The 25877-nt window shown below is 41.9% G+C and overlaps 1 long non-coding RNA gene across 1 annotated transcript; it reads left to right on the forward strand.

The window, feature by feature from the left end:
- The first annotated feature begins 23982 nt into the window (after nt 1-23982).
- On the forward strand, nt 23983-25877 carry LOC145857964 (uncharacterized). Its single transcript, XR_014378672.1, has 2 exons — nt 23983-24156; nt 24337-25877. It is a non-coding gene; the product is annotated as an uncharacterized LOC145857964 (long non-coding RNA).

Here is a 25877-nt window from a genome sequence, read left to right on the forward strand (position 1 = left end):
CCTAAGTATGGCTTCCAATCAGAGACAACGATAGACAGCTGCCTCTGATTGGTAACCATACCCAGCCAAAACATAGAAAAACAAATCATAGAATGCCCACCCACCTATCACACCCTGACCTAACTAAACAGAGAAAACACAGCTCTCCTAGGTCAGAGCGTGACAATAGGATCCGTCCAACTGTTGTTTAATTCAAAAATTGTCATTAATCACGTTGTTATTTCTAATTATTTCTATCTTTATCATTTAAAATTATATCTGGTTTAGCATGTATTTGTTTTATGAGAGCTGCGAGATATTTAACAGGTTTATTTGCCATTAAGTAATATGCTTTACTTGAGTTTAACCTGTAATTGTTGGCTCTCTTCAAAAGTAAAAGATTGTATTCCTGCTTAAGTTCAGAAATTTTATTTTATTCTTTACCTTGTAAAGATTGTTTTATGGGCTTTTTCTAAGATAGTAATTCAATTTTATTTTTAATTCATTTATAAATCAGATTTTGCCGAGTATGATATTATCATTCCCGCAATGTACGCCTTAAAGGCATCCCATACTATATTGAGTGTCGGCTTTTCTCTATCCTCTATGTCTACATGTGTAATGGTAAAGGTTAGATTTTTTTGGTTTACGCATTTAATATATTTTGGGTTCAGACAATGCACTCTGTTCGTTCTCCAAATTCTGTCACTAAGTGTATTTTCTATAGGTGTAATGAAGCATGAGACCGGAGAATGATCCAATATCACTATATTATGATTTTTTTAATCCAGTTAATTGTTGATCAGTATGCCTACACCTCTACTGTTAATACAGTATATTGCAGCATAGGCTTCTCCAAACCAACTCCTCTTTAAATATTCCATTTCTCATTTTTTTAAATGTAAAAAAACACATCCACTGACAATCTCTTTAAGTGTTCGAGAACTTTAATGTTTTTTATTTTCATCATGAAGCCCGTGCACATTCCATGTAATTGTCACAGTATCCACAGAAAATGGTGCCCCTCCTCGTCCGGGCGGCGCTCGGCGGTCGTCTTCGCCGGTCTACTAGCTGCCGCCGATCTGTGTTTCTGTGTTCATTGTGTTTTGTCTGTCTAGGTCCGCACCTGTTGTCATTTCTGTCATTAGTGGGGGGGGGGGGGGGATTTAGTTTGTTCCTTTGGGGTTGTGTGTTGTGCGGGATTGTTTGTTTGTCAGCGGGTTTACGCTGTGGTCGTGTCTTCTCTATCATTTTTATATTGGAGGATTTATTTTCTCGCCGGGCTGCGCCCCGTGCGTGATTTTCCCTTTGTGGATTACCTGTTTCCCTTTTGGGTATTGTGCACTCCCAGTGCCTTTTGATCACCTAGTGTTTGGGTGTGAATAAACTTCGAGCTACTGGACGATATCTCCTGCATTTGACTCTACTCCTTCCTCCTGCCCTAAGTACCCGTGACAGTAATAAGTTTGATTTTGTTGGTCTTTACTTATATAGAATCAAAGTTAACTTTATATGTTCTATCATTGTTGAACCAAATAAAACATTTTAGCAAACATGATATATAAGGGTGGTGGGCATTCCCTAGAATGTGAGAATCATAGTATAAATACATAGCTATTGTATACATTACATATATAGAGTGTGTAGGGATGTGGGCTGACAGAAATTGTACAAAAAACACACAGTCCAAAAAATAACAAAGAAAAGTACGTCTTGGTATTTGAGGTACTATGCCTTTTTAGGGCTTTAAAGCTCCAAATCCTCTCCCAATGTAACAATATTTTTTTTGTGGGGGGTATATGTATACCTTGTAAATACATTTGAAGAAAGACTGCCACTTACATACTTTCGTTGGTTTGTATTAGCGTATAAGTTAAATAAAGTATAGTGGCCGGTGAGGGTTTTCTTGGGATGAGTGGGTCCTCCGAGAGACTGAAATGGGATGAGTTGAGGCCCCATGCACACCTCAGAGAAGCGTCTGATTAAATCTTAGTTGTAATAACAAACCAGGAATAATAATAATTCAACATCCTTTCCTATCTGTCCAGAACTCAAATTCATTTTTCAACGTCATAAAAAAAGACAAAAAAGACAATTACTGTGTAGTATGTTTAAGTCCTCTCTCCCAAACCAAATCCATCCCTCTCCAGCCAAGCTTGTCCCCCCCTCCCATCCTTACCCACCCTTACCCCCCCAAGCCAAGTTTATCACCACCTCCTCTCCTTGCTCTCCCTTACCCCCCCAAGCCAGGTTTATCACCACCTCCTCTCCTTGCTCTCCCTTACCCACCCAGGCCAAGTTTATCACCACCTCCTCTCCTTGCTCTCCCTTACCCACCCAGGTCAGGTTTATCACACCTCCTCTCCTTGCTCTCCCTTACCCACCCAGGCCAAGTTTATCACCACCTCCTCTCCTTGCTCTCCCTTACCCACCCAGGCCAAGTTTATCACCATCTCCTCTCCTTGCTCTCCCTTACCCACCCAGGCCAAGTTTATCCCGACCTCCATCTTTACCCCCTCCCTTCTTCTCAGACACACCCATACCCCTCTACGCATCATCTTAATCACCCATTCTCCTTCATTCACACACAACATACACCCCATGCCTCCACACACCCATTCCCTCCCACCTTCCTGCACATATTCATTTTCAGCCTCCCTCACTCTCCCTTTCATGCACAGACACATACCCACACATACACCCACTCACAGCCTTTCACCAACACACATCCAAAGAACAATTATTGACAGTTATTGACTTTTATTAAACTGGGTGAATCGAGCCCTGAATGCTGATTGGCTGACAGCCGTGTTAGATCAGACCGTATACCACGGGTATGACAAAAGTTATTTTTTCTACTCTAATTACATTGGTAAACAGTTTATAATAGCAATAAGGCAACTCATGGGTTTGTGATATATGGCCAATATACCACGGCTAAGTGTCTAAGAACAGCACTTAGCCGTGGTATATTGGCCATATACCACACCTCCTCGGGCCTTATTGCTTAAATATACTATGTTTCCTCTTTTACAGTATGTTGCCTTTTCAGTGACCATGTATCTCATTAACATAAGCTAATTCAATCGATACATCCTAGAGGGGAGCAGTTAATTGGGGACAATAGAGTCTAGATTGTGTTGGGGGGGAGGGAATATTGTCTCAACTTACTAAACACAGCAAAAACAGAAACGTCCCTTTTTCAGGACCCTGTCTTTCAAAGATAATTCGTAAATATCCAAATGACTTCACAGATCTTAATTTTAAAGGGTTTAAACAGTGTTTCCCATGATTGTTCAGTGAACCATAAACAAACCTCTTGCCGCTCCGATCCCGTTAACGGGATCAACAGCCAGTGAAAAAATCAGAGCGCCATATTCAAAACCAAATCTAATCATTTCTATTTCTCAAACATAGGACTATTTTACACCATTTTATAGATACACTTCTCCTGAATCGAACCACGTTGTCCGATTTCCAAAAGGCTTTACAGCGAAAGCAAAACATTAGATTATGTTAGGAGAGTACATCGACAAAAATAACCACAGACATTTTCCAAGCAACTAGCATGCATCACGTATACCCAAAACACAGCTAAATGCAGCACTAACCTTTGACGATCTTCATCAGATGACACTCCTAGGACATCATGTTACACAATACATGCATTTTTTGTTCGATAAAGTTCATATTTATATATAAAAACAGCATTTTACATCGGTGCGTGACGTTCAGAAAATATTTTCCCTCAAATACTGCCGGTGAATCAGCGCCACAATTTAGAAAATACTTGTCATAAACATTGATACAAAATTAAACTGTCATTCAAAGAATTATAGATGAACATCTCCTTTATGCAAACGCTATGAAAGATTTCAAAAAAGCTTCACGAGGAAAGCACTCTTTGCAATAATCTGAGTACTGAGCTCAGAAAAATACACTAGGCTATACAGATAGCCGCCATCTTGGAGTCATCTAAAATCATACATTGCATTAGAAATATTCCCTTACCTTTGATGATCTTCATCAGAAGGCACTTCCAGGTCCACAACAAATGTTGTTTTGTTCGATAAAGTCCATAATTTATGTCCAAATAACTCCTTGTTGTTCGCGCGTTCAGTAAGCTACTTACTGTCGCGACGAAAAGTAAAAAAAAGTTGTATTTACGTTCGTTCAAACATGTTAAACGTTGTAAAAACATCAATCTTTAGGGCCTTCAGAACGTGAAGATTCAGTAATATTTCAACCGGACGGTTCCTGTGTCTTGAAAAAGGTTTTGGAACGGAGGATCCACTCTCATGAACGCGCGCCAAGAAGTGAGAGCTGATTGTCTTCGCAGTGGCAGACCATGTGTAACAACACCTGCACAGGATTGGTACATCCAAACATCACACCTGTGGGACATGTAAAGGATGGCAAAAACTACTGCCCGAGTTACACCAGGAACGCACAATCCCTCCATCAGTGCTCAGACTGTCCACAATAGGCTGACAGAGGCTGGACTGAGGGCTTGTAGGCCTGTTGTAAGGCAGGTCCTCACCAGACATCACCGGAAACGTCACCTATGGGCACAAACCCACCATCGCTGGACCAGACAGGACTGGCAAAAAGTGCTCTTCACTGACGAGTCACGGTTTTGTCTCACCAGGGTTGATGGTCGGATTTGCGTTTAGCGTCAAAGGAATGAGCGTTACACCGAGGCCTGTATTCTGGAGAGGGATCGATTTGAAGGTGGAGGGTCTGTCATGGTCTGGGGCGGTGTGTCACCACATCATCGGACTGAGCTTGTTGTCATTGCAGGCAATCTCAATGCTGTGCGTTACAAAGAAGACATCCTCCTCATCCTGACATGACCCTCCAGCATGACAATGCCACCAGCCATACTGCTCGTTCTGTGCGTGATTTCCTGCAAGACAGGAATGTCAGTGTTCTGCCATGGCCAGCGAAGAGCCTTGATCTTAATCCTATTGCGCACGTCTGGGACCTGTTGGATCGGAGTGTGAGGGCTAAATCCATGTAGCCTATGTATGTAGCCTAGTGTGCTTATCTGTTTTTCCCGCTTCTGCCTCTCCTCACAACACTGGGCTCTCTTTCAACAGGAAAGGTTTCCTGCAGCCTGTTCAGTGCTTCATGGGTGCTTGTGAACTCCATTCTCTGTGTTCCCTTCCATACCCACAGTACCTCCGGGAATCTGTTTAGACTTGATTCCTTTTTCCTCCAGTGACTTTCTGATCGGAATGAAATGCTTGTAGTTTTTTTCCCCAACCTACAGTAGCAAACAGGTCCTCAATGAAAAGAATGGACTGGCCATGGACCTTGATCTCCTTTCCCCTATGTGCCCTCAGAATGTTGACTTTGGTCTGATTGTTCCACACCTTAAAGATTATCATGCAAGCATATTTTGAGTTCTTCTGCTTCGCGTCAATCTGAAAGCATTGCTCCAGAACTGCAGGTGATACATCCACGCCAAGATATCAGTTTGATCACGTAGCTGGAAATCTCGCCTTTTTCCTCATCATCCGATATTCTGGTATTACTTTTCTCAAACTAGCTGATCCAGTTAATCTTCTAAAGTTTCCAAAAGGCCAAATTTGTTGCCTTGTTTGTCCACTCGCCCGCCCTGTATATGCATATCTGACACAATAGACTCGACTTTCCTTTTGAGCAAATCTACTCTTTAACAACAGATTGTAAAAGTTTATGTTTTAGTGAGCATTGAGAGCATTTTAGCTATGTTTTCCTCCATATCCTTCAGCTGTTTGTTGCTCTCATTTGCATCTCCAAGTTTTTCTCTAAGGGAAGCCATGGCGTGTTGAGTTCGAGTATCAGCGTCGCTTTAACCACAGATTGGTTTGCTCTTATTTGTAACTGACCGCTCACTATTTCCCGGTTTCTTGGGGATATATTGATCTATTGACTTTAAAGGCTGAATTTAAACTATGTTGTCTGTCTTCTACATGTAATTACAGTTTTGTACAAAACGGAACTATTATCTCCCTACGCGCCCTATAGGTATGCGAATACGCCTCCTAGTACCATGTCTTTTGAACGGCAAAAAAACTTTTGACCGCTAGTGGGTGTATGCTATTGTTATTTCTGTTACAATAACATATTTTTGAGGCATGCCTTGCAAGCGGCTATATTTGTTGTACTTGTGAGTGAAAATGCTGTACAAATTTAATTCCTATGTGGTTATTAACCTGTATAGGGGACAGATTGTAGAGGCAGTCAGTCTTAGTCCTGAAATAGTTGAGAATTCTGCCATGTCCTTTAGGTGTCACGACACCTCCTCGCCCGGGCGGCGCTCGGCGGTCGTCGTCGCCGGCCTACTAGCTGCCACTGATCTATGTTTCACGTTCTGTTAGTTAGGTCTACGTTAGTTACGCACCTGTTTTGTATTAGTTGTTAGTGGGGAGGGGTATTTAGGCTAGCTAGTTAGGTTTGTGGGTTGTGCGGGATTATTTGTTCTCAGGGTTCATGTTGCTGATGAGGGTTTGTGTTTTTTCTTCTTGGGGTTACGAGGAATTATATTTGGGCTGCGTCCCTGTGTTTCTTTCGTAGAGGGTGTTGTCTTTTATTTTGCATACCCTGCACGCCGTTCTTGTGATTTTTTCCGTGTGAATATTTATTAAAGTTTATTCCCGGAATCATCTGTCTCCTGCGCCTGACTCCAACTCTCCTGATTCCTCAAGCCACCCATTGTGACATTAGGTCTGTTTTGCCCTGTAGTTGCTGCCAGTATGGAAGCCTTTGCAAAGGCCTCTAGAACTGCATGTGATATAAAACAACAAATATTAATGAATGTACTGTAATGTGTAAACAATGTGTAAATTGCGTTACCTAGCAGCCAACCTGCATGCACCAATCCCTTGTAAATACAATAAAATACTGTGAGATACAAACCCCTTTCCTCAAATCATTTTATTCCTCCATTCATAACGATTATAGTAGCGTTGACTTTTTTTTACAGTATAATATGGCCAATTTTACAGTATTGTACTGTGTTTCATTACACAGTACTGGCTTTGATACCATATTTATATTACAGTAGATGTACTGTAATATGAATACTAAATTTTACTTGCCACCGAGCTGCCTGTAAACTATTGTCAAATTCACAGAAACCTCTTTACAGTGTGGGGCAACAGCTCTAACCGTTGGACAATGTTGTCTTTTTAATTAAAATGAGGTCAACTTTACATTTTTTACAGATTTTTAACAGATTGATACAAGTAACACTGATGTACTGTCATTAGACAAGGTTAGCTATTAGCACTTATGTTGTGCATTAAAGTGCATAATGCAAAGCTCAGTACTCATAATAATGTGCTTATAATGCATTATGAAGAGGGTATTCATAGGACGTGTTACCTCAAGTTTAGTTAACTTTTAGAGGACTCTCCTAGTTAGCGGCATGGCATTTCTGCTTTGTTTTCTGCTCTCATCTCTCGATTGTAGCATGTCAAAATCCCACAAATCACGTATTGGATATATGGCGGGTAGATTTGCCCTAGATTTGCAGTAATCAAGTCTCACTCAATTTTCAGGCTCTATGCCAACTACTTAATTAGGTTTAATTGTTAACAGAGGTGTCGTTTAACTATAAAAGGAGCCACCTGTAGCAGCATGAGTGTTGCCATATTATGTGTGCGAGAGCTAGGTACTTGAGTCCACACACTTATAAATATCAAAGGTGTTTTTCAAAGGAAGGACATTCCTTGAGGATAGGATCAAAGTATTTGCCTCAGGGCACCTGTAATTATTACGTTATACTTTTCAGAGATGATCAAAGATAAAAACCTAGCCTACTGACAAAACTAACAGACCAATATAAAATCAAACTTTATTTGTCACATGCGCCAAATACATCAAATCTAGACCTTACCGTGAAATGCTTACTTACAAGCCCTTAACCAACAGTGCAGTTCAAGAAGAGTTAAGAAAATATTTACCAAATAAAGTAAAAAATAATAAAAGTAACACAATAAAATAACAATAACGAGGCTATATACATGGGGTACCAGTACTGAGTCAGTGTTTGGGAGTACAGGTTAGTTGAGGTAATTTGTACAAAGTGAAGTGACTATGCATAGATAATAAACAGCGAGTAACAGTAGTGTACAAAACAAATGGAGGGGAGGTGTCAATGTAAATAGTCCGGTGGCCATTTGATTAATTGTTCATCAGTCTTATGGCTTGGGGTAGAAGCTGTTAAGGAGCCTTTTAGTCCTAGACTTGGCTCTCCGGTACCACTTGCTGTGCGTTAGCAGAGAAAACAGTCTATGACTTGGGTGATTGGAGTCTCTGACAATTTGATGTGCTTTCCTCTGACACCACCTATTATATAGGTTCTGGATGGCTTGGCCCCAGTGATGTACTGGGCCATACGCACTACCCTCTGTAGCACCTTACGGTCAGATGCCGAGCATTTGCCATACCAGGCACTGATGCAACCGGTCAGGATGCTCTCGATGATGCAGCTGTAGAACTTTTGGAGGATCTGGGGACCCATGCCAAATCTTTTCAGTCTCCTGAGGGGAAAAAGGTTTTCTTGTGCCCTCTTCACAACTGTTTTGATGTGTTTGGACCATGATAGATGGTTGGTGATGTGGACACCAAGGAATTTTAAACTCTCGACCTGCTCCACTACAGCCCCGTCGATGTTAATGGTGACCTGTTCAGCCCATCTTTTCCTGTAGTCCACGATCAGCTCCTTTGTCTAGCTCACATTGAGCGAGAGGTTGTTGTCCTGGCACCACACTGCTAGTTCTCTGACCTCCTCCCTGTAGGCTGTCTCATCGTTGTCGTTGATCAGGCCTACCATTGTTGTGTCATCAGCAAAGTTAATGATGGAGTCGTGTTTGGCCATGCAGTCGTGGGTGAACAGGGAGTACAGGAGGGGACTAAGTACACACCCCTGAGGGGCCCCAAAGTTTTTTATTTATTACATTTTTTTATTTCACCTTTATTTAACCGGGTAGGCTAGTTGAGAACAAGTTCTCATTTACAACTGCGACGTGGCCAAGACCTGGCCAAGTTAAAGCAAAACAGTGTGACACAAATAACAACACAGAGTTACACATGGAATAAACAAACATACCGTCAATTATACAATAGAAAAGAGTCTATATACAGTGTGTGCAAATGTGACGATCGTTGTAAGGAGAAGACCAAGGTGCAGCGTGGTAAGTGTTCGTATTTCTTTTTTATTTAACTCAGAACACTAAATCAAAATAATGAAAAATGAACATCACGTTCTGCAGGCTTACTGAGCTGTACAAAAACAAGATCCCACACTGAAGGAGGGAAAAAGGGCTGCCTAAGTATGATTCCCAATCAGAGACAACAATAGACAGCTGCCTCTGATTGGAAACCATACTAGGCCAATCAAAGGAAAAAAACAACATAGAAATATAACACAGAATGCCCACCTCACACCCTGACCGAACAAAATAGAGAAATAAAATGTCTCTCTCAGGTCAGGCAGTGACAGCAAATGAGGTTGGATAAGGGAGGTAAGGCAATAAATAGGCCATAGTGGCGAAATAATTACAATATAGCAATTAAACACTGGAGTGATAGATGTGCAGAAGATCAGTGTGCAAGTAGAGATACTGGGGTGCAAAGGAGCAAAATAAATAAAATAAATAGCAATATGGGGATGAGGTAGTTGGATGGGCTATTTACAGATGGGCTATGTACAGGTGCAGTGATCTGTGAGCTGCTCTGACAGCTGGTGCTTAAAGTTAGTGAGGGAGATATGAGTCTCCAGCTTCAGTGATTTTTGCAGTTCGTTCCAGTCATTGGCAGCAGAGAACGGTAAGGAAAGGCGGCCAATTGAGGAATTGGCTTTGGGGGTGACCAGTGAAATATACCTGCTGGAGCGTGTGCTACGGGTGGGTGTTGCTATGGTGACCAGTGCGAAGAGATAAGGCGGTGCTTTACATAGCAAAGACTTATAGATGACCTGGAGCCAGTGGGTTTGGCGATGAATATGAAGCGAGGGCCAGCCAATGAGAGCAAACAGGTCGCAGTGGTGGGTAGTATATGGGGCTTTGGTGACAAAACGGATGGCACTGTGATAGACTGCATCCAAATTGCTGAGTAGAGTGTTGGAGACTAATTTGTAAATGACATCGCCGATCGGTAGCATAGTCAGTTTTACGAGGGTATATTTGGCAGCATGAGTGAAGGATGCTTTGTTGCAAAATAGGAAGCCGATTCTAGATTTAATTTTGTATTGGAGATGCTTAATGTGATTCTGGAAGGAGAGTTTACAGTCTAACCAGACATCTAGGTATTTGTAGTTGTCCACATATTCTAAGTCAGAACCGTCCAGAGTAATGATGCTGGACGGGCGGGCAGGTATGGGCAGTGATCGGTTGAAGAGCATGCATTTAGATTTGCTTGCATTTAGTTTTAGTTTTGCTTGCATTTAAGAGCAGTTGGAGACCACGGAAGGAGAGTTGTATGGCATTGAAGCTCGTCTGGAGGTTAGTTAACACAGTGTCCAAAGAGGGGCCAGATGTATACAGAATGGTGTCGTCTGTGTAGAGGTGGATCAGAGAATCACCAGCAGCAAGAGCGACATCATTGATGTATACAGAGACAAGAGTCGGCCCGGGAATTGAACCCGGTGGCACCCCCATAGAGACTGCCAGAGGTCCGGACTACAGGCCCTCCAATTTGACACACTGAACTCTGCCTGAGAAGTAGTTGGTGAACCAGGCGAGGCAGTCATTTGAGAAACCAAGGCTGTTGAGACTGCCAATAAGAATGTGGTGATTGACAGAGTCAAAAGCCTTGGCCAGGTCGATGAATACAGCTGCACAGTATTGTCTCTTATCGATGGTAGTTATGATATCATTTAGGACCTTGAGCGTGACTGAGGTGCACCCATGACCAGCTCGGAAACCAGATTACATAGACAAGAAAGTATGGTGGGATTCTAAATGGTCGGTGATCTGTTTGTTAACTTGGCTTTTGAAGACCTTAGAAAGGCAGGGTAGGATAGATACAGGTCTGTAGCAGTTTGGGTCTAGAGTGTCTCCCCCTTTGAAGAGGGGGATGACCGCGGCAGCTTTTCAATCTTTGGGGATCTCAGACGATACGAAAGAGAGGTTGAACAGGCTAGTAATAGGGGTTGCAACAATTTCGGCGGATAATTTTAGAACGAGAGGGTCCAGATTGTCTAGCCCGGCTGATTTGTAGGGGTCCAGATTTTGCAGCTCTTTCAGAACATCAGCTATCTGGATTTGGGTGAAGGAGAAATGGGGGAGTCTTGGGCAAGTTGCTGTGGGGGTGCAGGGCTGTTGACTGGGGTAGGGGTAGCCAGGTGGAAAGCAAGGCCAGCTGTAGAAACGTGCTTATTGAAATGCTCGTGGATTTATCGGTGGTGACAGTGTTTCCTAGCCTCAGTGCAGTGGGCCGCTGGGCGGAGGTGCTCTTATTCTCAATGGACTTTACAGTGTTCCAGAACTTTTTGGAGTTTGTGCGACAAGATGCAAATTTCTGTTTGAAAAAGCTATCCTTTGCTTTCCTAACTGCCTGTGTATATTGGTTCCCTGAAAAGTTTTGAGGATCAGCGTGGCAGACATGTTGTTGCCTACCCTTACCACCTGGGGGCGGTCCATCAGGAAGTCCAGGATCCAGTTGCTGAGGGAGGTGTTTAATTCCAGGGTCCTTAGCTTAGTGATGAGCTTCGTGGGCACTATGGTTTTGAACGCTGAGCTTTAGTCAGTGAACAGCATTCTCACATAGGTGTTCCTTTTGTCCAGGTGGGAAAGACCAGTGTGGAGTGCGATTGAGATTGCGTCATCTGTGGATCTGTTGGGGCGGCATGCGAATTGTAGTGGGTGTAGGGTATCCGGGAGGATGCTGTTGATGTGAGCCATGACCAGCCTTCAAAGCACTGCATGGCTACCGATGTGAGTGGTAGTAGGCTATTCTTTCACAGACATTAGACCTGTGTATGCAAATCCTTGTCAACGTTTGAGATATTTAACAGTAGGCTTTTTGAAATTGGTATCTGGGGTGTGCGTGTGTGCGTGTGTGTGTGTGTGAGAGAGAGAGAGTTCGGCACATGCACAGTAAAATTCGGAAAGATAAAACTATATAAAATGCAGTATATTCACATATCACCAAATAATGGATTAAAACACACTGTTTTGTAAAGAAGGTCTACAGTAGCCTCAACAGCTCTTCACTGTTGACGTTGAGACTGGTGTTTTGTGGGTACTATTTAATGAAGTTGCCAGTTGAGGACTTGTGAGGCATCTGTTTCTTAAACTAGACACTCTAATGTACTTGTCCTCTTGCTCAGTTGTGCACTGGGGCCTCCCACTCCTCTTTCTATTCTGGTTAGAGCCAGTTTGTGCTGTTCTGTGAAGGGAGTAGTACACAGCGTTGTATGAGATCTTCAGTTTCTTGGCAATTTCTCGCATGGAATAGCATTCATTTCTCAGAACAAGAATAGACCGACGAGTTTCAGAAGAAAGGTCTTTGTTTCTGGCCATTTTGAGCCTGTAATCGAATCTACAAATGCTGATGCTCTAGATAATCAACTAGTCTAAAAAAGGCCAGTTTTATTGCTTCTTTGATCAGAACAACAGTTTTCAGCTCTGCTTACATAATTGCAAAAGGGTTTTCTAATGATCAATTAGCCTTTTAAAATGATACACTTGGATTAGCTAACACAACATGCCATTGGAACACAGGAGTGATGGTTGCTGATAATGGGCCTCTGAACGCCTATGTAGATATTCCATTAAAAATCAGCTTTTTCCAGCTACAATAGTCATTTACAACATTAACAATGTCTACACTGTATTTCTGATCAATTTGATCTTATTTTAATGGACAAAAAATTGCTTTTCTTTCAAAAACAAGGACATTTCTAAGTGACCACAAACTCTATCAATGGGGGAGAGGTCACACTTTCAATAAAAGTAGCTAAAATACGCCGCCTTGTGGCAGCTCTGAGGAGGACTCTAAAAAGTCGATACCACGCTGAGAGAAACTGACAGAGGCAGAAATGAAGGAGAGGGAGGGAGAGCTTGAGAGGAGGGATGGGAGAGAGAGGGATCGAAGAGAGAGAGAGAGATTTTTCAGGATTTTTTTTTCTTTTCCCTTTCTCTTTCTTATCTAATTGGCCCATCGGGAGCAGGGGCAAGTGTTCAGTAGGCAGGACCCGTTTGCAGCTGCACTGTCTGTAATTGGCGATCCTCCCCGAGTGGAACCACAGTCACGAAATTCGACCAAAACCACCCCAAAACAAATCAAACCCCTCAGAGCTCAAATCAAACCCCATCATGTTATATGGGGCAGGAGACGCGAACTTGGAGTTGAACTGATGTCCGACAGAGAGAGAGGCAGGAGCTACATGAGCCTTTCTTTGACAACCTGTTCAGTGAGACGAGCGCATCTAAGCCGTGCGTTTTTTGGCCACGGTGTCCGTCACATCGTTCTCAGTCTGTGCACATATTTCTACTGGCAAACAGTAGGATACTTAGAGACGCGAAAGGAGGAGCGGTGTAGTGTATGGAGAGCGGGGCCTTATTTAGATACCTTATACATTTTCACGTGTTCTAAGACTCCAACAACCTACGTGGGACTGAGATCTTTCGCCACTGGAACTGTGTAAAGCAATAAGAGGCGTAACAGAAAAGACACAGATTCAACGCCGAAGGTTGAGAAGCCGAAAGGCTGAGAAGCGGAGTGATTTTGGACTGCATGAGGACCCTGCTTTCTGCCCTGAAGAATCCCCAACAAATGTTCCAATGCGTTAAAAGTTACCCGGTGGATTTTGATCACAGTTCTACTTTCTTTTGAGAACGGGTAAATTCAATATTTGAACTAAGAAGTCTACGAAACTGGAATACCTAAGTGAGTATACCTAAATTTACAACGCACTTATGGTGAGACATTTTTAAGCGGTCTTATAACGGAATTAGGCTATCGACTCTGCGCCGTGCGAGGGTTCGGAAAATCGGGGTGTATAGGAGTAGTTTTAAGAAGCTCTGCTACACCTGGAGTAAGGTAAATATAATTATCAAAACTGTCTGTCAGCGATCCAATTTACTGAGATGTTTAACACATTTTCTTAAGCATAGGTTAGTTCAGCACTAGAACCTTGACCTGACGCACAGTCAAAAATAGCGTAGGTATAAACTGGCGTAGTGTAGGCTAATAAAGATTATTCATTTAAGAAGCTTAATGTTAAAATGGCAATTTTTTTACACTCCCTGGTAGCCTTATATGCTTCACTTATGGACAGATGCGATGCATCCCACCTAGCAAAATGTTGTTGAAAAGTTGACTAATACTGACTTCCAATCAATGTTCGGTTTTGGTTGAAAGTGAAGTCGAAAAGATACCTTTTTTGGCTACATGTTGTTGAAAATAGTATTTTTCATGTAGTTGAAAATACGTATTTTTATGTCGTTTTTATGTCGTTAAGGTCCATCTATGTTTGGTTTTGGTTTCAACGACTTGAAAACACATGGACACAGTATCAAAAATTGGTCTATGAACAAATGCATTGACAATCATACATCACTCCAGTATTTACACACATTATTTATTTACAACATTCAAGTGTTAATTGTCCTTATTCCACTACTGGAGAAGCATGTCTCAAATCACCTACCGGTACTCATCTTTCAAACATCCAGCATGACGAAATATACATGTTTAATTATTCCATTCCGCACCATTAAGTTAAGTTAATTATTGCTAATACATATTAAAAAAGGCATTTCCATTCAGTTTTGATTTTTCATATGTACATTTCATGTCACATTTAGTGGCTCTGGATCTTCCTTTCCTGTGGTGAGTTCCTCATGGGATAGTTTCATCGTGGTGCTTGATGGTTTTTGCGACTGCACTTGAGGAGACGTTCAAAGTTTTTGACGTTTTCCGGGTTGACTGACCTTCATGACTTGAGGTGATGATGGACTGTCATTTCTCTTTGCTTATTTGGGCTGTTGCCATGATATGGACTTTTTCCAGATGGGGCTATCTTCTGTGTGCCGACCCTACCTTGTCACAACACAACTGATTGGCTAAGGCACATTGGGAAGGGGGGGGGGGGGGGGGGGTTTCACAAATTGGCTTTTAACAGGGCTGTTGATTGGGGTGCATTCCACATAAGTACCTCATGGGGCTGGTTGGGAGGGTGCCGGGGTGTCATCTGGGGGCTACTTTGAGGAGTCTCAAATGTAGAGTGTATTTTGATTTGTTTGGCCGTTTTTTGGTTGCTGCATGGTTCCATGTGTGTTGTTTTGTGGTTTTGGTGTCGTCGCTGTTCTACAATGTCGAAAATGAGTGGGTGTGTCCAAGCTTTTGACTGGGGCTGTGTGTGTGTGTATGTGGTTTCAGAATTGGTCAATAAATCTCAGCTTGACCACTTAGAAGAGCTGTTGCATTCACACAAAAACAAACACATTTTTTTTGTAATCTTCATTATTCATGCAACCAACTGAGAATTTATTTGTACAATTATATTGTTTACAAACAGTGGAGTAAAACAAGCTTATATTTTAGGTTGGACATTGCATCCTATTCTTACTCTTTTAATCAATGGCATAAACATAGTGTAGAACCAACCAATCATCAAACTCATTCAAAACCAATGAACAAATAAGTGAAAAACCAACATATCTTGGTCCATCTTAGTATGAGAAACAGTATAAATTCACTATGTTTCTTCCACCTTATCAAAATTGTGCATGGTATGTACACTGAGTGTATAAAATGTTATGGACACCTGCTCTTTTCCATGACAGACTGACCAGGTGAAAGCTATGATTCCTTATTGATGTCATTTGTTAAATCTACTTCAATCAGTGTAGATGAAGGGAGGAGAAAGGTTAAAGAAGGATTTTTAAGCCTTGAGACAATTGAGTCGGATTGTGTATGTGTGCCATTTAGAGGGTGAATGGGAAAAACAAAAGGTTGAAGTGCCTTTGAACAGGGTGTAGGTGCCAGGCGGTTTGTGTCAAGAAGTGCAACGCTGCTGGGGTTTTCACACTCAACAGTTTCCCTTGTGTTTTAAAAATGGTCTACCACCCAAAGGACATCCAGCCAACTTGACACAATTGTGGGAAGCATTGGAGTCAACATGGGCCAGCATCTCCCGTGGAAAGCTTTCGACACCTTGTAGAGTCCATGCCCCGATTATTTAAGGCTGTTCTGGGAAGGGGGGGGGGGGGTGCAACCCAATATTTGGAAGATATTCTTAATGTTTTGTACACTCAGACAGGGAAATGGTCCAATTCATGCACTTATCAAGAGAACATCCCCCATTATCTCTACTGCCTCTGATGGGGGCTCACTAAACACAAATTATTTGTTTGTAAATTATGTCTGAGTGTTGGAGTATGTCCCTGGCTATGCGTAAATTTAAAAAACAAGAAAATGGTGCCGTCTGGTTTGCTTAATATAAGGAATTTTAAATTATTTATACTTTTACTTTTGATACTTAAGTATATTTTAGAAAATACATTTACTTTTAATACTTAAGTATATTTAAAACCAAATACTTTTAGAATTTCACTCAATTAGTATTTTACTGGGTGACTCACTTTTACTTGTCATTTTCTATTAAAAGGTATCTTTACCTTTACTAAAGTATGACAATTGGGTACTTTTTCCACCACGGGTTAAAATCAATAATACTTCAAAGGATTTCACTGCTGAAAACTGAAACAAATAAATCAAACAAAGACAAACAGATCAATCCCACTTTTCAAGCCTACTGGAGGTGTGGTGGCGTGGTAAACGGGCATGCTTGAGGTGGTCTACCACAGCTCTGTATGTCATGTTCTGTGGCCTTGCCGTTTCATTTCTTGACTGCCCTGCAACACAGAAATAAACATTTAGTTATATTACATAAAACACTCAAAGTAATGGATATGTAGCATCTATGACCTCAGTTACACTCAGCACTTAAATGCGACTTCTGTCATCTGATCACTCCAAGCTGCATTAGGTCTGGATGCATGAAAGTCACATTGTGCTCGCATTAGGTTCAGATCTGCCAGGATGGGCATTGTGTTCGGAATTTGACATAGTCTGGACGCAGTCAGACCATCGAATAACATAAGCAATGTAAAGAGATGTGTGGAAAAGTACATTCACACAAATGACTTTCATAATAACAAAGAACAAATGTGTGTGCCTGAGGGGACAATATTTTTCATAAAGACAAAAGGGGTGAGAAATACATGAATATAGGTGAACAACTTGCACTAATGTAAAATGAACATAGATGATGGAACATATTCCCTTTTGCTTTTAAGATGAACCGCTATGGTGACAAATATTGACCATCTAAACCATGTGTGACCTCACTGGCTGTAGAAGTGTTCTTCCTAACCAGTCCCTCAACAGCTCTCTGACTGAGCCCCACCCTCACTGGGTCCCCAGAGGACGGCTGGGTAGAGACGAAGGGATGGAAGCATGAATGGATCAATCATTCAACATGTCAGTCAAATAAAGAGAGCATTGATAAGCGTAAATGTACATCTCCCACCCATGAAGAGACTTATACAGTACATTCGGAAAGTATTCAGACCCCTTGACTTTTTCCACATTTTGTTAACTTTACAGCCTTATTCTGAAATGAATTAAATAATTTTTTCCCTCAATCTACCCACAATACCCCATAATGACAAAGCAAATACAGGTTTAAAATAGTTTGCAAATGTATTAAAAATAAAAAACATACCTTATTTACTTAAGTATTCAGACCCTTTGCTATGAGACTTGAAATTGAGCTCAGGTGCATCCTGTTTCCATTAAGCATCCTTGAGATGTTTCTATGACTTGATTGGAGTCCACCTGTAGTAAATTAAATTGATTGGACATGATTTCGAAAGGCACACACCTGTCTATACAAGGTCCCACAGTTGACAGTGCATGTCAATATTTTTGGAAAGGCATACAACTGTTTATACCAATCTCCCACAGTTGGCAGCGCATGTCAATATTTTCCATAAAGCCAAAATGGGCAAGAAATACTTGAATTTAGGTGAACAATTTGCACTAATGTAAATGAACGTAGATGATGGAACATATTCCCTTTTGCTTACGAGATGAACCGCTATGGGTGACAAATATTGACCATCTAAACCATGTGTTTTGTTCTATGAGAATCTTTATTATATAATCATAAAAAGCACAAAGGCTTCATAATTCATAAAGGTTATGTTAAATATTACGTATAAGATTTCCTCAGATTTCGGCATTTATCCCAAAACCCTATTCTTTCCCCATAGGAATGGCTGAACTAACCAGACGTAACTCATGTCCGTTTTTAAGGACTAAAAGCTGCCGAGCTCTAGCCTTCTTAACTGCCTGTGGGAAGATGAATTAAGTTTTAATGATTTGAATTAAATATAAAACTTCTCTCTCACAGACAACATTATATTAATAAATGTAGTGTATAACAAAAGGTATTACAGAGTGTTTGGGGTTTTGACCTATCCAGCTCTGAGTCATCTCCTGATTTCTGGGCAACTGAAACACCCTTGCATAATACTGCCTGAGAGGGTACAGTCTGCCCTTCGACCTCTCGAGGAAGATACAATCTGTCATCATGTGGCTCCGTTTCTATGTCAGACAGTGGAGTAATCAGTGAGAGCAGCTCCTTGATCTCCTCCTCCTGAGGGAAAGAAAGACTGAACACACACCCTTCCCTGTGTCCTACACATGACAAGGCACATGACAAGGCAGTCATAGCCTACTGTAGGGGTGCCCCTCAATAGTCTACAGTGGCTTCCTCTATCTCCTTTCTTTCTTTCTTGCACTGATCTGATATGGAGATAGGTGAAAGCATTATGGTATTTGTTTTCACCTGTCCAGTTCATTCAGATCAGTATGAGCAGAGAACAGAATATAGTGACAGTGAGCCACTTCAGACTATTGTGATGCACCCAAAACCTTGGGTAAGGTGCCATACTGTACTGTACCTCCAATTTGAGCTGGGCTCTGTTGATGTCCATGCAGGAGCAGAGACACTTCCCCACCACCATGCCCCTCACACACACTACGCTGCTGTCCATGTGGCTCTGAATCTCTCCCAGCATGAACTGCAGCAGCTCTGACCGGGGAAAAGACATGAGGGTCGTCATATTCAGGCACCATACAGAAGAAAACAGACTTCAATAAGGCTACATGGATACTTTCCATAACAAAACGCACATAGTCATTTTCCTAGGAAAAACATTTTTAATTTCTCAAATGAATACAACCCAGAGGCGGACAGGTCAAAAAGTAGTGTGAACAGCTCTGATCATGTGACAATACTATGCCGTAGTGTTGGGGGTGTAACTGAGCTCTGCATCACTTGTAGCTCACTTGTAGCTCTGCATCACTCTGTAGTTCCACATACAGTGGGGGAAAAAAGTATTTGATCCCCTGCTGATTTTGTATGTTTGCCCACTTACAAAGAAATGATCAGTCTATAATTTTAATAGTAGGTTTATTTGAACAGTGAGAGACAGAATAACAACAAAAATATCCAGAAAAACGCATGTCAAAAATGTTATAAAATGATTTGCATTTTAATGAGGGAAATAAGTATTTGACCCCTCTGCAAAACATGACTTAGTACTTGGTGGCAAAACCCTTGTTGGCAATCAGAGGTCAGACGTTTCTTGTAGTTGGCCACCAGGTTTGCACACATCTCAGGAGGGATTTTGTCCCACTCCTCTTTGCAGATCTTCTCCAAGTCATTATGGTTTCGAGGCTGACGTTTGGCAACTCGAACCTTCAGCTCCCTCCACAGATTTTCTATGGGATTAAGGTCTGGAGACTGGCTAGGCCACTCCAGGACCTTAATGTTCTTCTTCTTGAGCCACTCCTTTGTTGCCTTGGCTGTGTGTTTTGGGTCATTGTCATGCTGGAATGCCCATCCACGACCCATTTTTAATGCCCTGGCTGAGGGAAGGAGGTTCTCACCCAAGATTTGACGGTACATGGTCCGTCCATCGTCCCTTTGATGCGGTGAAGTTGTCCTGTCCCCTTAGCAGAAAAACACCACAAAGCATAATGTTTCCACCTCCATGTTTGACGGTGGAGATGGTGTTCTTGGGGTCATAGGCAGCATTCCTCCTCCTCCAAACACGGCGAGTTGAGTTGATGCCAAAGAGCTCCATTTTGGTCTCATCTGACCACAACACTTTCACAACACTTTCACCAGTATTCCTCTGAGTCATTCAGAGGCAAAATTCAGACAGGCATGTATATGTATTCTTGAGCAGGGGGACCTTGCGGGCGCTGCAGGATTTCAGTCCTTCACTGCGTAGTGTTACCAATTGTTTTCTTGGTGACTATGGTCCCAGCTGCCTTGAGATCATTGACAAGATCCTCCCGTGTAGTTCTGGGCTGATTCCTCAACCTTCTCATGATCATTGCAACTCCACGAGGCGAGATCTTGCATGGAGCCCCAGGCCGAGGGATATTGAGTTCTTTTGTGTTTCTTCCATTTGCGAATAATCGCACCAAATGTTGTCACCTTCTCACCAAGCTGCTTGGCGATGGTCTTGTAGCCCCTCCAGCCTTGTGTAGGTCTACAATCTTGTCCCTGACATCCTTGGAGAGCTCTTTGGTCTTGGCCATGGTGGAGAGTTTGGAATCTGATTGATTGATTGATTGCTTCTGTGAACAGGTGTCTTTTATACAGGTAACAAACTGAGATTAGGAGCACTCCCTTTAAGAGTGTGCTCCTAATCTCAGCCCGTTACCTGTATAAAAGACACCTGGGAGACAGAAATCTTTCTGATTGAGAGGGGGTCAAATACTTATTTCCCTCATTAAAATGCAAATCAATTTCTAACATTTTTGACATGCATTTTTCTTTTTTTTGTTTGTTGTTATTCTGTCTCTCACTGTTCAAATAAACCTACCATTAAAATTATAGACTGATCATTTCTTTATCAGTGGGCAAACGTACAAAATCAGCAGGGGATCAAATACTTTTTCCCCCCACTGTACAGCAGCAGACCCCGACATAGAGCTGTTGCTCCCGAAGGGGTTGGCCTCAGGCCTGGCACAGTGACCGCAGCACCTGGACACACACGCATGCACAGTCACACACACAATCAACAACATTGTCATAAATACACATATCATCACAACACTAAAGACTTCGGTGTACACTCACCTGTATAAGTAGTGGCCTCTCCCTGTCCTGAGTCAGGTAGCGCAGAAGAATCCTCAAAACACAAGTCTGGGAATGAAGTTGAATGAATGACTGACTGCCCAGTTCAACGTCTCACCTCATACTTGTATTGGAGCAGCAGTAGTTTATGGGTGATGACAGCCTTTTTGTTCTTTAACACCAGGTTCCCCATGATCCTAGACATCTGTCAGGCCTAGAGGAAAAAGAACACTTACATTACGAGAGAAAGAGATGCAGACAGTTTGACACCTTTTTATAACCTCTAGCTATCTCCCCTTCCCTTCCCTTACCTGTTGACAGCCTGCACCAGCCCAGTAAATATGCTCTCCAGCAGCTTCCAGCACACCCTCTGCCACACCTCGTCCAGGAGGAGAAGCAAGGGGCCAGCACATCAACACTAACCATGCAGAAAGAGACACACGATCATGTAACTCTTCTGATGAATGGAAAAGTGTTGCAGTTCACAATCATCAATGCAGGAGGAACACGTTTGATGCAGCCTTGATTACCACTGTGTCCCTGAACACAAGCCTTCTTCAGTCCATGTGCCACAAAAGTCAGCGAGCAGTCTTTTCCATCTGGTAACAAGTGTATTAACAGTGAGTGACACGATAACATACGGTGTATTTGGAAAGTATTCATACCCCTTAACTTTTTCCACATTTTGTTACGTTACAGCCTTAATATAAAATTGCTTAAATAGTTTTTCCCCCTCATCAATCTACACACAGTACTGCATAATGACATGCAAAAACAGGTCCCCATAAATTTTTGCAAATGTATTAAATATCAAAAACTGAAATACGATATTTACATAAGTATTGAGACCCTTTACTCAGTACTATGTTGACGCACCTTTGGCAGCAATTACAGCCTTGAGTCTTCTTGGGTATGACGCTACAAGCTTGGCACACCTGTATTTGGGGAGTTTCTCCCATTCTTCTCTGCATATCCTCTCATGCTCTGTCAGGTTGGATGCGGAGCGTTGCTGCACAGCTATTTTCAGGTCTCTCCAGAGATTGTCGATCGGGTTCATGTTTGGTCTCTGGCTGGGTCACTCAAGGACATTCAGAGACTTGTCCCGAAGCCACTCCTGCATTGTCTTGGCTGTGTGCTTAAGGTCATTGTCCTGTTGGAAGGTGAAACTTCGCCCCAGTCTGAGGTCCTGAGTGCTCTGGAGCAGGTTTTCATCAAGGATCTCTCTGTACTTTGCTCAGTTCATCTTAATGTTTTTTGTTTATTTTAATCAAAATTAGTTTTTTGTCAAATGCCTTCTCGAACATGTGCACTTTCATGTGCTTTAATAACAAACTTTTATGGCATCTGTAAATACGAATACATTTGTTAAATTAGGAGCCTAGTTGGTTAAGCCACAGAAAAATCCGGCAACCGTTCCGCTAGCCATGATTGACTGAGAGAATGAATGGGCTGGACATTGCGAGAGATGAGTTTCAACACCGGTTGAATATGGCAGGTGTCAGTAAACGTCGGCAAAAAAGCTCATTACAGTAAATTGTTGCCAGCAGCACAGTTACAGTCACCAACACTCTGGATAACATGAAAACAGCCTAACCAGCTCTGCTAGGGTGAGTAAAATGGTCAGAGTCTGGGTAAGGGCTAAAGCTTAAGATGTTTCTTATGGCATTGCACACGGTCAGTTTGAACCAGAGTGACTTGACACAACGGGCCAAGCAAGCTGTAAATACAAAACGGAAAGGACACAGGACGTCTTATTTAATGAAATGGGTTGCAGGCTGCAGTAAAGCTTTAATCCATGTAACATTAACGTGTACGGGTAAGAGTCTAGTTACTGTTTGATATTGTACATTTCTAATTTTGTCGGAAAGTTGTTTTCATTGCAAGTTAAAGCTTGCTGTTAGATAGCTAGCTGAAGTTCGATGGCTTGCTAGCTAACATTGAACCTACTATGTTTGGTTAACTTTAGCTAGCTATGACAGTCGGTTTCAATTGCCAATACTCTATGGTTTGGGATTATGGTTAATTGTTTAGCTAACTAACGTTACATGTCTAAACAAAAGACCCCAAGTTAAAGCTTGCTGTTAGCTGATGTTAGATGGCTGGCTTGCTAGCTAACATTCATTTACGTGTATGAATTGTGTGTAACGTTAGTGATGTTCTCAGAATACCATTTCGCATAGCTAGTTATAGCTTAATGTTAGCTAGATAACATTGAACCTATTTTGTTAACTTTAGCTAGCTATGACAGTCGGTTTGCATTGCTAGCCTAGTACTCTATGGTTAATTGTTTAGCTGGCTTACTAACTACATGTCTAAACAAAAGACCTCAAATCAAAGCTTGATCTTAGCTAGCTGACGTTAGATTAACTATGTGTAGTGATATCTCAGAATGCCATTTCGCATCTATTGTATAGTAATGATAAAATATTTGTATCTGGAATGTGTCTTTCAGCATCTGTAGGACACACCTGACTCTCCTCCAACAGTCATACAAGGAGAATGGTCTAATGCCTCCCATCAAAAAGAGAGTTGGCCCAAGCAAGCACAGGTTACACACGAAGAAATGAGGATTTGCAGCGAGTGGTGAACTTCATCTACAACTACGCAGAGGATAATGCAATAGTATTACCAGGACGCCACCCAGGACACAAACACTTTGGTGGAAAGCTGCTGCCATCTCATGTGACAAAAGCAGCAGTGTGGCGTCTCTACAAGGAATCAATGACAACACTTGGTATGTAAAGCATAATAAACAACACGTTTTAATTATTTAATTTACCGCCAACATGATTGGCACTCCTTTTATTGATCTCACTTTATTTCTGTATTTTCCAGAAGCTGTTAAGTCAGCCAAGCTGAAGAAGCAAGAGCAGCATCTCCAGCTTGTTCAGTGAGCGGTCTGTCTACCAGAAGATGGTTGCTGACTGCAAGACCTGCAGTTGTCTCTGGGGGCCCCTACTGAACCAGCAAGCAAAGACATCAGGATGCATTACAGCTTTGATTTTGCTCAACAAGTAAGCAACATTTCCTATTTTATACTGATTAAGGACATAGATAGATAGATATACACACACAAAAAACATGTATTTATGTGGGAGGCAGGCAAATACATTTCACTGAGCTGTGTAAAGGCAGACTGACAGGGGTGAGACAATGATTTGTAATTTATCTTACTGGTCTTTTGTTGTTTGCAGGTGCTCTATCCTTCTGACCCTATGCAGCCAGATCCCATCTACTTATTAACTCCTCGCAAGTGTCGCTTGTTTGGTGTCTGATGTGAAGGAATACCACAACAAGTCAACTACTTGATTGATGAAGGCATGTCATCCAGCAAAGGCAGCAGCGCAGTCATCAACTACATGCACCATTTCTTCACCAACTACGGAGTTGGGAAAACACGTGTGGACCTAAATTGTGATAAATGCAGTGGCCAAAACAAGAACAAGTTTGTGCTCTGGCGGACCATGCACAAGCTCCACCACAATCTGGACCTTCACTTCCTGATCACAGGCCACACCAAGTTTTCCCCAACTGGTGCTTCGGACCATTTTCATTGCATTGTATGAGGTTATTCTTCTTAAATAAACTTGAGGTGAATTGATGTTGTGGAAGGTTGTACGTTTTTTTTTCTTTCCCTGTTTTCCAGCTTCAATGCTCTGGAGACTGGTGTTGTCGCAATGCTGACATCCTTCCTCCCATAGATGGTCTGCCTGTACACGCACCACCTGGATTGGACACAGCTAGACAAACGTATATTTTTTGAGAAGATCAGGGAGTTTTGCAACTAAGAGGCTATGGACATCACATGCCCTGCACCGGAGTCAGGGGCAGGACAGAAACAGGCTCTCCAAATGTAGATTCCCTTGTTCATGCGTGGTTTGGACGGACCAGTCATCAGCACTATCTGCAGTGCCTCTATTCACGACTCTCTCCTAACACACACACGCCATATGTTGCTGCTACTGTTTTATTTTATTCTGCTGCTCAGCCACTTTACCCCTGATTGTATGCCTATAGCTACTCTTGTCTATCACTGATATTGCTCTTGTGCATACTGTGTATTTTATTGATATTGACACCATTTCTGAAAATCCAAGTAACCATTTGACTGTACTGCCTACATCTTCTGTGGAGACCCATCCACTTAGCAAGACTTAGCAAAATATTGATATATACAATTATTATTGACGTGTGGTCGTAACGTGATTTTGTGACCTACCACAATATCATGTGACCGTATCAAGTGTTCACGACATAAATATATGGCGCATGCATCTGTTTATGTACACGTGCACCTCACTCAGGTTGCATGGCCTTAACCTATGTATGGAATACTATGTGATACGTGTGTGTGTGTGTGTGACAGTATATAAAGAATGCTAATGAACGGGTGTGAAGGCATTTGGGCAGTGGTGTAAAAATACTTTTAAGTACTACATACTTTTTGGGGGATGTCTGTATATTACTTTACTATTTATATTTTTGGCAACTTTTACTTCACTACATTCCAAAAGTAAATAAACTTTTTACTCCATACAATTTCCCTGACACCCAAAAGTACTTGTTACATTATGATGGGAAAATTGTCTAATTCAAACACTTATGAAGAGAACATCTCTGCTGCATTTGATCTGGCAGACTCACTAAACACATGCTTTGTTTGTAAATTATGTGTTTGAGTGTGCCCCTGGCTATCCGTTAATAAAAAATACAATTGGGCTGTCTGGTTTAATAA

Source organism: Salmo salar, chromosome 09 (assembly GCF_965601325.2).
Source record: "Salmo salar chromosome 09, fSalSal1, whole genome shotgun sequence".
NCBI classification, from domain to species: domain Eukaryota; kingdom Metazoa; phylum Chordata; class Actinopteri; order Salmoniformes; family Salmonidae; genus Salmo; species Salmo salar.